This window comes from Uloborus diversus, chromosome 8 (assembly GCF_026930045.1).
Source record: "Uloborus diversus isolate 005 chromosome 8, Udiv.v.3.1, whole genome shotgun sequence".
Taxonomy (NCBI): domain Eukaryota; kingdom Metazoa; phylum Arthropoda; class Arachnida; order Araneae; family Uloboridae; genus Uloborus; species Uloborus diversus.
The window spans coordinates 90,115,646-90,130,932 of NC_072738.1; the positions used below are offsets into that span (position 1 = coordinate 90,115,646).

At 34.2% G+C, this 15,287-nt stretch overlaps 1 protein-coding gene across 1 annotated transcript in view; it reads left to right on the forward strand.

The window, feature by feature from the left end:
- Window positions 1-15,287, forward strand: part of LOC129228477 (protein unc-93 homolog A-like) — a 195,421-nt gene that overhangs the window by 135,968 nt on the left and 44,166 nt on the right. The gene's annotated exons all lie outside the window — the stretch shown is intronic.

The following is a 15,287-nucleotide window of genomic DNA, read 5'->3' on the forward strand; positions in this document are numbered from 1 at the left end:
CTACTGACCCTGTGTCTGGACGAGGGAGGGCGGGAATCCCGCCATAGTCAACCTTGGACTTCTTTGGCATCATTGAAGTGGGTGGACGACAAACAGTTTTTGGTGAATTCATCAAATCTGAATTCTGTCTGAGTTGCTGGAGAAAGTGAAAGGATGGGCGTCTGATTTCGAGAATGAATCAAAATGTTCTATAATTGCCCTTTATAATATAACTACGGAGGACTTCCCGTTTGATCACCATGGTTATGTTAGCTCGTTCTGTTTACCAGTCTTTAATCACGCAGGAATCTCCTTGATACATCTTAAAGAGTTTAACAAGTTTTTAAAAAGGCTACTAATTAAATGTTGCAGAAGATTAATTGTCCCTAATCTTCTCCAGTATGCTAATTTATTTCCTGTTTTGAAAAGTTGATTTTGTAAAATTCAACGTACTAAGATTTTCAAATGCAGTTTGCAGACTGATGATGCACAAGATTTTTTTTTTAAGGGGACGGAGAGGGTGTGTAGTTAACAGGGTTCCTGATGTTTTTTTGTTTTTTTTTTAAATTTAAAAAAAAAGTCAGATTTTTTTTATTTAAATCGTTTTTTTAATTTAAATCAGTTTTTTTTTAATGTTCAAAAATTTGTAGATATTAATTACTTTACATTCATAAATATAATATATTTCATACAATAGATGAATCCATTCAGCTTACTTTTAAAATTAAGATAAGATCTCTGACTATTCAATAAATTTTTAAGATTTATTGTACGCTATAATGCGGAGATAAGATGTGGTTTTGTTTTATGTTTTGCTTAAAGATAAGATTTCCATCATCGTGTACGTTTTTAGTGTAAAATAATATGTTGAACAATTTCTTTTCTTAACTATATTAGTCATGGTGAGTAAGAAAAACTGCAAACTTTTATTTTGTTTTGTTCTAAACTGTAATCTTGGGGTAAAAGCAATGTTGCAAGAGTGAAAATCTGTAACACAAAACAGAAAGAGTGATCTAGTATATAGTTTTGCCGGTTGAAGTTAAGATAGTATAATGCAGTGTAGTTAAATTTAGAGCAATACATTCTCAAAATGAAAACTTGGTTTATAAAAATATAATCAACTGATTTTAACTAATGATTTTGTTTAAAAAATCACTTGATTAAAGCGATGATGTTTTTTAATCACTTGATTTAAATCATTTTTTTAATCGTGACTTAAATCAAGCTGATTTAAATCAACGAACCCTGGTAGTTTAAAATTCCAGATTAGAATACGAGAATTAGCCAGTTTGCTTAAAACTATGAATTCTGGCGTTTTAAAACCCCTTCCCATAAGTTTCATCACTAATTCCGAGTGTCAAAGGGGAAGAACACGGAAGATTCTACTCAGTGATGTTATTGAATTCGGTAGACAAGGAAGGAGAGGGAGGGGCAGATACCTCATTTTGCTCAGAGAGCCTATTTTTATTAAATTTAACAATTTTTCTCAAGATTCGAAAGATTCACACACACTTATGAACACATTGGTATGATATAGAAGCACAAAAAATACTCAATGCATATGAGTCCGATTGCATTGGCCAAAAAACCGGCCAATCTCTATAAGAAAATTTAAAAACGGTTGGGCGGGGAGGGGAGACGATCACTTTTTGGTAGAATGTTCAACCTCTTCCTTACCAGATGGAAATAGAGTTAGTTTAATATAAGCTAGAAGCGATATTTATCAACTGCAAGTTTCAATGTGAAGGAGTTTTATCGGAATTCTCTACTCCCCGCTTTACGCCGGATCGTTGTGTTTTCTTTTCAGACATGCTTCGCGATGATAGAAAATTCGACTTAATTAAGATGTTTCAACCACGTAGATATAAATAGCTCTACGTAGTGGACATGCAGAGTGTCTCCTCTCCCAAATTGTAGGACGCGATTCACTGATGGATCATAAAATTCTAACAAATGAATTTATTTCTTTATTAAAGAATCGTTTCGCAACTGATTGGAATTGGCAAACTAATTTTGAAAGAAAAAAAAGGAAACATATTTAAGCTTCAAAAAAAATTTTTTTCAGTACACAAAAGTTCGATTTCGCAAATAATTTGAAAAAATGGTAACACTTTCAAACTATAATTTTAATTGATATTTTTTTTCTTTATGATAAACTCCTTTTCTGGATCGTAACTTCCTTTGACTAGTACGAATACTATTTATTAGAAGTGTGACTATCATATGACGTTGACAGGGTAAGTTCAGTGCTCAAAAATATTAATCAGAAAAAATCAGTGTTAGATTTCTTAAGAAATCTTTTTTGAAACTATGCATCTCTGAAAATGATTGGACTCGGATTATGTTCTTGTAACATAGCAGTGCTCTCCGAATTTAATAAAGCACTTTTTTTTTAAAGCAAGATAAATTTTGTGAAATTCAGTTTGCGATACATTTATCCGAAAGAAAGTGCGTAAATGAAAATATGATGACGTAGTAAAAAACATGAATGAAAAATGAGACGTCACATGCATAACTGTGTGTCACGTTCCGAAGCATCTGAAACAGTTGCGGAAAAATTAATTTCTTCATGCGTAACTGTAACCGTAATGTCAGGTTCTTCACCGTTAAAAATTATTTCTGAGGAATGTAATTATTTTAAAAGAGTTTTTTAACAGCTTACGTGTTGTTTCATTCTATTTTAAGAATAAAAACATTTCGTTGGATCTAATTCTGGTTGGTAATTCTGCCCCGTTGGCAGAATTACAACACTTCTGGTGTTTATGTAAGTCAAGATGATAAATTGAGGTCATTAGAAGCTAGTAGAAATAAAATTTAGTTTTGAAAATGAAAAGTAAAGATGCATAAAAATAAAAAATAGATAATACAGTATTAATAATTTTAATTCATCAACAAGGGTTGATGAACTTTTTACATTCTTCGTGGTTTATTGACATGTTTATTACTTGCTATTTATAAATAAATAATAAAGGGGAAATTTAACGAGTTTTAGCAAAGTTAATTTAATTTTCCAAAACTCGCAACTGAGTATTCCTTTGTGAGAAACACGATAAAGATAATTAAAATGATTAAAGATAATTAAAATAAAGCAACATAATTTATAAAAAGGGAAAAATAGTTATAAATAGGATGAAGGTGTTGGAATAAAACTTGCTTCATTCCGTTTTAGAATACGATCAACACAACATAACATCTCACTAAAATCATTTGCTAAATAATTTCATTATTAGTTCTTGTTTGTTAATTGAACATTTTCTTTACTGAAAATAAAGCTGAAAGGCTGTATATCTGGATCTCCGGATGTCTGTTACGCGCATAACGCCTAGACCGTTCGGCTGATTTTCATGAAATTTGGCACAGAATTAGTTTGTAGCATAGGGGTAAGCACCTCGAAGCGATTTTTTAAAAATTCTATTTTGTTCTTTTTCTCTTCTAATTTTAAGAACATTTTACCGAGCAAATTATCACAACATGGACGAGTAAATTACCATAACATTGGCGAGCAAATTATCGTTTATCATAACGTGCACGAGCAAATTATCATAACGGGGACGAGCAAATTATCATAACGTGGACAAGCAAATACTACAACATGGGCGAGCAAATGAACATAGCAAATTGGGGAGAAATTCATCATCCATTATTTGTAAATATACAGGCGAACCAAGTGACCTTTTAATTTTCTACTACGGGCAAAGACGTGCGGGTACCGCTAGTAAGGAATAAAATTGATGCAAGACATGGACTTTCATTGTAAGTAATGGTATGAGTGAATAACTAGGACTTCTTTTGCGTGATAGCTTTTTTCTTGCATTTTTTATTATTAAGATACTCAAACGACGACGGCGTCCCCTACTTTTCGCCGACACGAAACTTGATTTCCTCCCTGTTTTTCATTTTCAGCCTTACCTTTTGATATATTTCAGTGTGGAAAAATTTTTTTAATGTCGGCTTAAAGTTGAGTAAAACCAAATGACAACATAACAATTCATGGAGAAGGTGTACGTTACAAAATGAGTTTTTATCTTATTTTTTGTTAAGTAAACTACTTTCGAAATGGTCTAAGTATATTACGGCATGCATAAATGTAGAACCATATAGGCAAATACATTTTTTATTGCCAAGCATTAAAAGTTGAAATTTTAATTACTGTTATTATTTCCATTTGTTTTGTGTGAATAATGCAAATGCAGTGACCTTTTTTTATACCCTTCATTACACCATTAATTAATTCAAGTTTTGAGGGGGGGGGGGAATTGCAATTCATTAAATATTTCAAACACGAAAACGAATAATGTTATTTTTACAGAAAAATGCTTTAATCTATTTTAAGACTGATTTTTAAAAAATTTGGTTTTTTAAAAATTGTAGTAACTAATATAATTTCGAAAGGTATGCAAATGTTCTTATCAAATGAAGAACTGTATAAAGACACCTACTTGTTTCTTTTTGCTTAAATGTGCTCAATTAGAATTTAAAAAAAATAATAAATGAAGAGTGGAACAAATGCGTTTAGTAGAACATCTTAAATGGTACAGAGTTTATAATGTTAGAATACTTCTTTCATTGAGAAGCAAAAATAAGTTAAAAAATTCTTCCAAAAAACAGTCAAAAAACGCAGTAGTTAGTATTTCAAAAGATTAGTCATAGAAGAGAACGTACACCTAAGGACTTCCCGAGTTCGAAAAAAGCATTCCAATCCGGGCGTCTTGAACCCAGTTTTATGAAAAATGATCTCGCGCATTACGTGAACCGCAGAGTTAACCTGGCGGCAGGTGCCTTTTCTGAAAAATATGGGACACAAAAGGTGTGAAAGCATGCCACCAGTTGAGAATGAAAGCAAAAAAGAACAAGCATTACTATTTGGTGAGTCTCTCATCAGTGAAAGCAGGCGATGAGATACCTTTAACATGCAAATTAAGCACACACAAAAATGATTAAATTCGTTTCTGACAAATTAAAATTTTTGCAATCAAGAGTCGCAGAAAGGAGGTTCACTCTATGTTTCTAAAAGTTGTAATGTTACACAAATTTCATTTTACCTTGCAGTTGCATAAAGGAGTTCACTCTATGTTTTTAAAAGTTGTAATGTTGCACAAATTTCAGTTTACCTTGCAGTTGCTGAAAGAAGTTCACTCGATTTCTAAAAGTTGTAATGTTACACAAATTTCATTTTACCTTGCAGTTGCAGTTGCATAAAGGAGTTCACTCTATGTTTTTAAAAGATGTAATGTTGCACAAATTTCAGTTTACCTTGCAGTTGCAGAAAGGAATTCACTCTATGTTTCTAAAAGCTGTAATGTTGCACAAATTTCAGTTTACTTTGCAGTTGCAGTTGCGAGTTCACTCTATGTTTCTAAAAGTTGTTATGTTACACAAATTTCAGTTTACCTTCTCGTATTTTTATTCGTTTTAATTATTACTAGCGGTGCTCGTATTTCTTGGCATGTGGTAGAAAATTTAAAACTCATTTGGTTTGCCTTTAGATTTACAGTTGTCTTCTAGTATGCACATATAGTTTTTTTTTTTTTTTCAAGATCTCTGCACGTTTTTGGCAGATTTGAAAATTTAGCAAAGCGATTACCAGTTTATTAGCAACTATTATGACAGCAACTGTATTTTTTTGAGAAAATGTAAAAGAAAACAAAAACATGATTTCTTGTGCTCATGCACTCTAATCACTGAATTTGGCGCATTACTTCTAGCTTCAAACTTTTCAGGCCATCTCAAAGTTGTCGTCAAATGCTTGACCGCTTATGATATCATTTTCGTCCCAGTACTTTCGTGATCAGGCCATTTATAACGGCTCTTTTTCCTGATTTCATAACAATGTAGGTTGTATTTTCTTCCTTCTTCGGTCCAAATGTGGTATAACCAGTAGTTGTTTCAATAGGGTATACTCCATATACGCCGTATACTCTCAAACATCTTTTTGACATAAAGCGTTTACCCTCAAGCTTCAAAACTTTTCATATTATGATATATTATGTATATGATCGCATACATATATTGTGCTGATTACTGGGAGTATACCCTCAGAAAAATTGATGGGAACATCACTGAGAATAACTGAATGATATGTAAACTTCAAAAACGTTTCTTTTGTTTGTTGAATTACAATTCGTTAGAGCAGTCCGGTTTTTAGAGAAAGTAACATTGATATAATTACATTCAATTAATGATAAATCAAACAACTATCCGCAAACTACATAAACTTTAAACGAAAGAAACAGTAAACATTTATTCTTGGAATTAGCATAAGTATAAATTTTTTCGATTGTTTGAAAAGAAATGTTGCATTTTAAATCAGAATCAGTAATAATAAAACGATATTGCACGATTAAAGGCTTTTCAATTTTAGTTATAACATAACGTCATTAACTTAATTTATTAAAAGTATATTGGGTCTAGTGGGGTAAAGTGGTCATAAATACAGGTTTTTCAACTTTGTAAATAATAAATACAGGAATTTCTTTTTAAACTTCAAAATTTTTTGGCGTTGTTTTACATTACATTAATAACGAACACGCTGCACTGAATTTTCGGAAGAAAAAATTGATTTAAATAGCTTAATGTCATTTTACTTTTCATGTGTGTTAATAACCTGGGTTGGGGTAAAGTGGTCATAGTTTAAAATAAATTGTTTCTAAAACCAACTTATGACCACTTTACCCCATTGACTACTTTCCCCCACCAGATCCGACGTAAGACAAAAGAAAGAAACAAAATTTTATTGCTAAAAGAAACCTGCAATAGCCTGCATAAACCTGCAATTAATCATTTTTAAAGAGGAAGAAATTTTTACTTCTTTGCTTAAAATGCAAAATAATATTTTCCCAAAATTCAACACATCAGAAATAACGTTGCAATAGTGCAGTGCTTCTCAACCGGTGTGCCTCGGCACACTGGTATGCCACGACAAGATCCTTGGTGTGCCGTGGTAGTTTCGGAGTTGTAGAAAATAGAAAAACAGAAATGTATTTTACCTGCGCAAGAGATCAGATATAATGTTGCTAGTTCAATTCATTTTTAAAGTACAATGAAAACTGGAAAAATTTATTTATCCAGCGTGAAAAGAAATCGTACTGGGAGCGATAGGTTCTGATATAATGTATGAGGTGGTCAGAGTGCCAATTCCAGATGATGCTACTAGGCGACGAATTAATGACATGATGGGTGACATTGAAAAAACATTGGTTGATAGACTAAAAATAGCTGGAAATTTTTTAGTTCGAGCTGATTAATCAACAGACATAAAACGTGCACCATTCTTACTAATGAGAGCACCAATCTTATCATTACAATCTTTCAAAATAATTATATTTTCTGCAAAGAACTTTCTCAGCTTGCAACTGGTGATGTATTATTTCGTGTTGCAGATGAAAAATTGAAGAAAGCAACAGGATCCAGTGTTACAACTGCAAAAGCGCTTGCAGTGATGGAACAGCTGAAATTATGGGAAACGTCGAAGAGTTTATATTAAATGCGAAATTCCCATCCTGAACCCTTCTCGTGACATACAATATGCCAGATTAGCTGAAGTCAACCGTGGCTGAAGCTGTAAAAATCTTCATCAGACAATCTAGTTAACATAATTCCCATATTTTTATTGCACTTTCTGAAGAGCTGGGGCATATTACCATTCCCTACTTCTTCCCCCGAGAGTTCGCTGGCTTTTAAGAAGCATGGTCCAGCCAAGTGTTTTGGAGTTGGGTGACGAGGTACTAATTTCTGATGTTTCACTACGAAACGAAACCTACTAATTTGTTACAAGACGAATATTATCTGGTAAAACAAGTGTAGTACATGAGTGATATTTTTGAGAATCTTGGCAACTGAATCAAAGAATCCAGGGATGCGGAGAGATTCTGTATACATGTAGGAATAGGCTAAACGGGTTCAAATCAAAAATTCAGCTGTAGAGAGAGGAATTAGAACTTGACTCACTGGGCATATTCAAACGAACCAGCTACAGTCGACTTCCGCAACAACGCGATCCGACTTACGCGAAATGGCTATAACGCGATTTTTTCCAAGGTAAAGAATTTTATTCCTAACGTGAATTCTTCACCCGCAACATGAAAATTTTCCAAAGGGAATCGCTGTTTTTCTGTGAATGGACCTTCATCCCTTTGGCATCGCTGAGAGCGGAAGTTCCCACACCGTACTAGTCTGAACATCGCTTATACAAATAACTACTCCTCATTTTTCATTTATTTTTTTCATTATATATGGGAAAGTTAATGAAATATAATGACACCTAAGAGCGCTGTTTCATTTAAAGTTTGTGAAGATAGAAGGAAAAAGAGAAAGTTCAACAACTATAGTGCATTTCTTTTTCTTACTACATAATGCGCGTACCGTAGTGGTTTATTTTACGTCTTCCTTTTCCATTGAACATTGATTTTGTGCATCGTAGCAGTTTTTTATGTTAAATAAATCTTTTTTTTTTAAATACAATAAATAAAAATTCAATTTTTTGTTTAAGAAACAGTAATGTACAGTTAAGAAATGGTTTTTAACAGTTTGAAGTGGTGCTTACAAGTGTCTTTAATCGTATGGGGTATGTTTATAAAAGTTTTTATACATACCCTTTTCCACAACGCGAAATTTCAACTTACGCGAAGGATCTTGCAACGCATCCCTCGCGTAAGTCGAGACTCGACTGTATACACATATTATGAAAGAAAATCTATTGAATGTGGTGACAGAACATTTGGCCATGATTCTAACCAAAGTTTAAGCACTACTTGTAGTGCATCGGAATTGAACAATATGATTGGGTTCGTGATCCGATGACTCATCAACAAAGAGCTTTCTTTGAATGCAAGAGAAAACTATTTGACCCTCAGGAGCGATCGTTACCTGAAACTGGGGTTCAGCGAAGTACTTTTGAGCAGTTATTGGCAGTTAGTAAAAAGAGTACGCTACGAACATATTTGTGGCGTGGACGTGGGATTATTATTATTGACGTTTTTTAAGAACAACGAAATATCTTGTCCAGGTCCTCGAATTATAAACTTCCTGCAGCTCTGCCCAATATAAAGGTGAATGAAAAGCGCCACTGTCCTTCAAGACAGGCACAAGTGTCTCAGTCTTGTTAAGTAAATGTTTGGAACTTGCTGGCCGTAATAAGCACTAAAATTCATGATGAACTGGATCTCAATGTCTATTTCCTACAAACACGCACGCTCATACACATACAAACTCACACATACATACTCTCACACACACACACCTTTACACATACATACTCACACACACCTTTACACGCATGCACACACACACCTTTACACACATACACACTCACACCTTTACACACATACACACTCATACACATACACAACTATACACACGTAACCGCCCAAGAGGAGGGGCAGACTTGGGGGGACAGGAGCCATTTCTAGAAACAATAAGTCCAATGAGTAGTGTCCGGTCGCAACTCGTGATTGCGAAACACATAATTTGAATTCAAAATTTCAGAATTCAACCTAATTTTTTTTTTCTTTTTTTTCTTTTCCTTGATTTGACTAGTGAATGAGAAAAATATTGTTCATACTGACATAAGAAATCTGATTTAGAGTGCCGCTAGACTAGAGCCAACTATCAAATGTGCCGTAAAGTCAAAAATGTTGAGAAGCACTGCAGTAGGGCTTACTATGAGGCACGTTTCAATTGAACATAGTTCTATAAAAACTCAGAAAATATAAGCAGACGACTTTTATTTAGAAGATAAAATACTTCATTTCAATTCCTTTTCAACAAAACAAAAGGGGTTTGAAAAAAAAAGTACGTTTCCATAGATGTTTAGAACAAAATTTAAAAAAAGTAACGAAACAAACCGACTGAAGGTTGTCACCACAGCAGCAAAACAATTTCCGTTTTAAAAATAAATTCCATTTATCTTAAATTTTTGATTTCATTCTCGAACTTAATCACTTGAGGCAGTGAAAAGCAAAAGGATGTAAGGGCCAAAATTAAAAATTTTGGAGATAACCAGTACAAATAGTAGGTGAACCTCTCCTCTATCTTTGGGTCAAGAGATAGGACTAGTAGCCTTGATGGTAGGTGCTGCTATATAGCATAATTTAGAAAAACTTTTAAATGAACAATTTCAACGATGAACAATTTCCGTTTTGAAAATAAATTCCACTTATCTTAAATTTTTGATTTTATTCTCGAACTTAATCACTTGAGGCAGTGAAAAGCAAAAGGATGTAAGTGCCAAAATCAAAAATTTTGGAGATAACCAGTACACATAGTAGGTGAACCTCTCCTCTGTCTTTGGGCCAAGAGATAGGACTAGTAGCCCTGATGGTAGGTGCTGCTGTACAGCATGATTTAGAAAGACTTTAAAATGAAAGCCCCGCACCTACCGTTTGCACGGAGTATCGGTTTTAGATGCTCAGGCAAGTCGAGCAGATGAGATGGGACCCCAAGGACAGTTCAATACAATATAATAAAATTGCAATCGGACTCGTATCCGATTTTTTTTGGAGGGGGAGGTGTTTAGGCTTGAGAGCGCATAGGTGGGAGGGCGCATCGACCCGCGGGTCCGCCCCTGGGTACTGCTACACAGTGCGATTTAGAAAAATTGTTCAATGAAAGCCTACCTCCGATTTGAACTTGGCACATGTTCTGCTCAAAACTTCAAGCAGTTCAATTACATCCATCTGCTTCTCATTACCTCAATCAATCCTGAATTGATTCATTACCACCGTGTCGAAGCAAATTGCAAAAAAGAGAGAGAGAAAGAGTCAGTTTTTTGCATCGCTTTTGATTGCTCTTAGCACGTCTTGTTCTAACTATCTGCGTCAAACCATGTTACTCAAACGTTATTACCATTTTCTTTCAATATGAGAACAATGACGACAATGAATTAAAAAGAAAAAAAAAGCTTCGAACGCCTCATCTTTTAATTCCATATCTCTCATGTCGCCACCCCCTTGTAATCGCTCGGGCGTTTCCCGTTTTCGCGAAACGGTGTCAAAGGTCGGATTGTCTCAGTGTGCTTCTTTCTATTCCCAGACCCACGCCATGGGGAAGAAAGAGAAAGTAAGGAACGCGAACATGCCGAACAAATAAAAGATGTGTGTTTTCCCATTGTGTGCTATTTAGCATGGAAGGTCAAAACAGCCTTACGTACCGGAACTTTAATTTCCACACGCAACTTTAATTACCATTTTAAGTGATCACTTCTGTAACCGTGACTAGTTGTGTCGTTCCGATGTGTTGCCATTCTCAAGTGATTCATTAAGTTTAATGTTTAGAATAGCATTCTATTTCTACTGTCTTTAATAGCTATTCCTTGACCTTAGCAAAACCTTGGGGACATTCGTTTGTTTTCTATGCATCTTATTTATTTATAATTAGACAGCTAAAAAATGACAGATAGCATATATGCTAATGAAAAGGCGGTCATATTATTATTAAGGATTTTCGTTTTTACAAAATTATCTGCATCTTTGGACAATATTCACACTATTCGATATCGTAGAAGATTTTTTTTTTTTATAGTGGGCCCCATCCCTGCTCGTTAACGTTCTCCAGCCCCCGAAGATTTTTTTGTAAACTTGATTGGTTCGCAACGATTTAAATCTTCTGTTGAGAAGACTCAGTTTGAATACGTGTTACGATTAGAACAAAGTGAAAATCCCGCTCCCCTCCCGTAAAAAATGGATTTTTTAAGTAAAGAGTTTTTTGTAATAAGAACAATATTAATATCCCGCTCTCACGCGAAGTCAAAAACTACTTGATGAAAATATGCATTACAAAATTATTTTAAAAGAAAAGCTTCGAAGAACACCATTCCCCCTGGTCCAAACTAACTTGTCACAAATTTCACAGCTGTACTTGTAAAGGGGTTCTATAGCAAAACGGCAGTTTTGTACGTTAAAAAAAATCGGTTTCAAATTCATTGCCTCCACAACATTTTGCTCTTTAGCTCCTGGCTTGAATTGAGTTTGTCCTAGGACTTTTTCTCAAGTAGAAACCCTTATATTTCCTGTTCTTAATATTGAGAAAATTATAAGGTATCATAAATATTTTACAAAAATAAAAGGAAGTATTGAGTGTAGTCAACTGCAATTTAGAGCATACATTCAACCAACTATTTCAATCACTTAAATAGTTAATAGATGACCGATAATAGCGATTTATATGAGCCTAGGGGTGCGACATCGACAGCAAAACATCGATGTTAGAAATTAAAACATCGATGGTATTGACACATCGACCAAAAAAACTTCGATGTTTTAAAACATCGATCTTTTTATCAATATATGACATACATTTTTGAACATACCACACTAATTTAAGCATAACAAAAGAATACGTACCCGATGAATATATTGAAAATACTGAACCTCAAATCATGAATATAATTTAATAGAAATAATTTCGCAATATCTTGGTATTATAGTAAGACAAAAAGTGATAATAAGACATGCAACGATTAACACAAACTAGTTATAGTAATAAGGAAATATTTTCGAACTGAATGAAACTAAAAGTAAATCTACATCAAAAAAAATCTAAGAAAAAATGTATCACAGCACTTACCGTCAGTTGAATAATGAGAAAGAATTGTGCAAATTGTATTAAAAATACAAAATTAATTCCAACCATTATTATTAAGAGCAAAAGAAGTATGTGTTGTACTATTAGTGCTACGTAATTAAACACAAATTGTAAGTAATAGATTCAGAACTTTTGGGGGAAGTCGATAAGTAGTATAACCTTTAATATCAGGTATTGACAGTTTGGAGAAAGAGAAGTTTGTTTACTTTGTCCCCCAGAAGCGCAGTTCTCTTTTTGCTGACTATACCGCTAGTCAGAGAACAATCTCTTTCCGATTGGACAGAAGTTGCCATCACTATCAATACTTTAAAGCGACTTTTACCAGTTCTGAATTTTTAAAGTTATAATTTTCACCGTAATAATGTATAGGATTTTCCTTTAGTTTAAGAACTGAAGCCTTGAGAGAAACTGCAAGTTCTGGCACCAGATTACCAGTGTCAGGTTCTTCCAATATCTTTGGCCTCTTCCTCACACTCTAGTTAATCTTCTACTATCTTGTAGAGTAAAACCTGTGAAGTTGACCACCCTTGTAAGTTGACTACCTGTCTAAGTTGACCGCTTTTTTCAGGCACGGAATTAGCCCTTATCATATAAATCAACCTCTGTAAGTTGACCACCTGTTTAAGTTGACCACTAAAATAGTGCACCGCAAATGGTTAACTTCCACAGGTTTCACTGTAGTGATCTTCCCAAAAATCATCCTCTACACAGAAACATTGACCTTATAAAATGGGTGCAGAAATTGATTTTTTTTTTCAGCAATTCCATAAGTGAACTTAATTACCTAGCGAGAAAATTGGAGCAAATTCTATTTTATTTTCAGTTAAAATACTAAAACATCAACATTGAAATCAAAACATCGATGTTCCAAAAATATCGAAAGTAAAACATCGATGTTTTAACAGAAAAATTGATGGGGAGATAACATTTGAGGGCTTATTGGCCGTGGTCTAATTGGAGTAGAAATTCCAGACGTTTCGGCTTGCTTTGCTGCAGCCATCATCAGTGGTTTGAGTTTGGTGAGACTGATTCCTGGCTTCGATGGCTCCGGTATTTAAGCAAACTGCTGCTGGGCTGCTGGTTCTGATTGGAAGGCGTTCTCAAGCCGCTGGTGGAATAAGGTTCCTGATTGGATGAGATTCAAGCCGCTGGGTGATCCTGGCACCTGACTGGATAGGATTCACAAGCCGTGGTGGCTACCGGTTTCTGATTGGATGGGACCACAGTATGTTTTAGACTGTTGTGGCGAGCGGATCTAAGGGCAGGGGTGCCATGTTTTCGGTAAATTGAAATTCTCCTCTTTTCTGTTGAAATTAAAGGGGTGTTTGAAAATTTCTATAGCTTCGCGATGAAGACGGGCAAAGTAATGAGATGTTGTAGCCAAGATTTCTGCGTCTTTAAATTTAATGTTGTGGACTCCTTCTTGCTGACTGTGTTCGGCAACGGCTGACTCATCATAGTTTTCTAAACGACAATGACGAACATGCTCAGAAAGGCGTGTCTTGATGCTGCGCTTCGTAGTTCCGACATAAACTGATCCACAGGAGCACGGAATTTAAATTCCGTGCTCCTGTGGATCAGTTTATGTCGGAAATTCCGTGCTCCTGTGGATCAGTTTATGTCGGAACTACGAAGCGCAGCATCAAGCTCCCCAATTGACGCCGGCCGTGAAAGCCTTAAACAGTGAGAAACATTGATGTTTACAAAACATCGACATCCATGTCACACCCCTAATACAAATGAGCTATTAGAGACTAGTGTGACATTTTACCAATGAACATCAGTATGTATAAGAAATGTTCCTACATTATTTGCTGTATCTGCTGATCCGTTCGAGGTTCCACTGTGAAAGTTTTTGGGTGTATTCATTAAAATCTTTTAAAACGTTTTTTTTTCCCTCAAAAATTTAAAAAGACTTTTTAAATTTTAAATTTTTTAACTTTGAAAAAAAAACGAAAAATATTTGAGATAACATCAAATTAAAGTGCATAGAATTAATTGTTTTTAAAATGGAACTTGAGTTATCAACTTATAAAGCAATTTACAAGCAAAAAATGTGCTTTTAACAATTTTCAAAATTTAATTGCTTATCATTTATGCATGATAGATTTTATTTTTAAATTGTATCTAAATTTAAGACGTCACAAAGTAAGATTTCTGAAAGTTTAATTGAAATGAAATGATCAGGTTGAGAATTATTATTATTTTTGTTTATTTATTTATTTATTTTTATTTATTTATTTATTTATTGGTATTTTACATGGAATAACTCACACATCATTTCCAGTCTTTTTTCTTTCAATTAGTTCTACGATTTCTGACATGATGATGCGAAAAAAAGCACCAAAGTGATATAATAATAATAAAATAATAATAATGCGGAATAACTTTCACATAAATTTGAAGTTTCATTCTACTTGCTCTATGGAGTCACCTTTTGATTCTTGAATAAATTTCCTATCGTGTAGTTTGTATTCTTGGTTTTCAAGATACTTTGTGAAATATTTCCTAACTTCTAGGAAACAAATTTTTAAAATTTCAATGTCACAATAGCAGAATTAAATTATAACACATTCTTCGCCATGAGGCAGAGGAGGCGATTGGCACTAAAAAAAGGGGGAAGGGGCAAAAAAATGTGAGACCTAAAACCTACAGAACTTCTAGAGACAGCAAAAAATGGGGGGAAAAAGAGGGAGAGAGAAAACAAAATTTTGCAAGGGCTGGTTTTG